The sequence below is a fragment of the Schistocerca americana genome, unplaced genomic scaffold (genome assembly GCF_021461395.2).
Source record: "Schistocerca americana isolate TAMUIC-IGC-003095 unplaced genomic scaffold, iqSchAmer2.1 HiC_scaffold_77, whole genome shotgun sequence".
NCBI lineage: Eukaryota > Metazoa > Arthropoda > Insecta > Orthoptera > Acrididae > Schistocerca > Schistocerca americana.
The window spans coordinates 572,501-573,363 of record NW_025726533.1 but is presented as its reverse complement, the minus strand read 5'-3'; positions in this window follow the sequence as shown (position 1 = coordinate 573,363).

Sequence of the window (863 nt, the reverse complement as noted above, 5' to 3'; positions counted from 1 at the left end):
TCTGGTTATGACAGTGTGGATTGTCTAATGTGGCGGAGAGGATGCACTGGGTGTTGTTCCATGCTGGTGCTTACATATTGTCTGTGTGCGTGTTACAGGCAGAGAGTAGTGCGTGATAAGGGTGTGTGGCTGACGTGTGGTTGTGATTGTGAGCAGAGTCTTTCAGCATGTATACGGACAGTTGTATACATTATCTGTATTCTGATGGCTCTATCTATTACTAATCAGCGCCGTGTATACGTTTAATCCGGTTCCAGTCGAAACTGTTGTATCTCTGTACATTAGTGACACGGCGAGCCCGCTATGTAGTTACTCGTCTCGGCAGCTTCCACCGGTGTATGGCAAATGATTATAAGGAATCAGTCTAGTCGTCAATACCGATGGTGTGACGTCACATGTCTGGGGTGGGGGACGCTGCGCCCTTCCGGTGGGTCATGGCCTAGAAAGACTCTTCCCACGCAGGGGGGCGTGGACTGTCATTGACTCTTCCGAGTAATATACTTGCCGTACGTTTTTGCGACTGCGAGTGCAACGCTCACCGGTACCGACATGGATGGAGCGCCTCCTAGCTGACCGCTCAGCATCGGCATTCGTACAGAGAGCAACGCGATCGCGTCTCTAGCTCGTAACTGGTACAGCTCGCAGCTCATGTATAGGGACAGCGGGAATGTCGCATATTGGACGTACCTCTTCATGAAACGCATGTTATAGGGGTGGATTGCACATTGCGACTGCGGGAAAGGTCCGCCGTTCATCCGCTGGAGTTGCGAGTTGGGCGGTTGGAGTGGGGCGCAGGTGGAGTGATTGCCGGTCCACGATTTCGTGCGGCAGAGGCGCTGGCGTTGGGGTGCTGTGGTCGACAG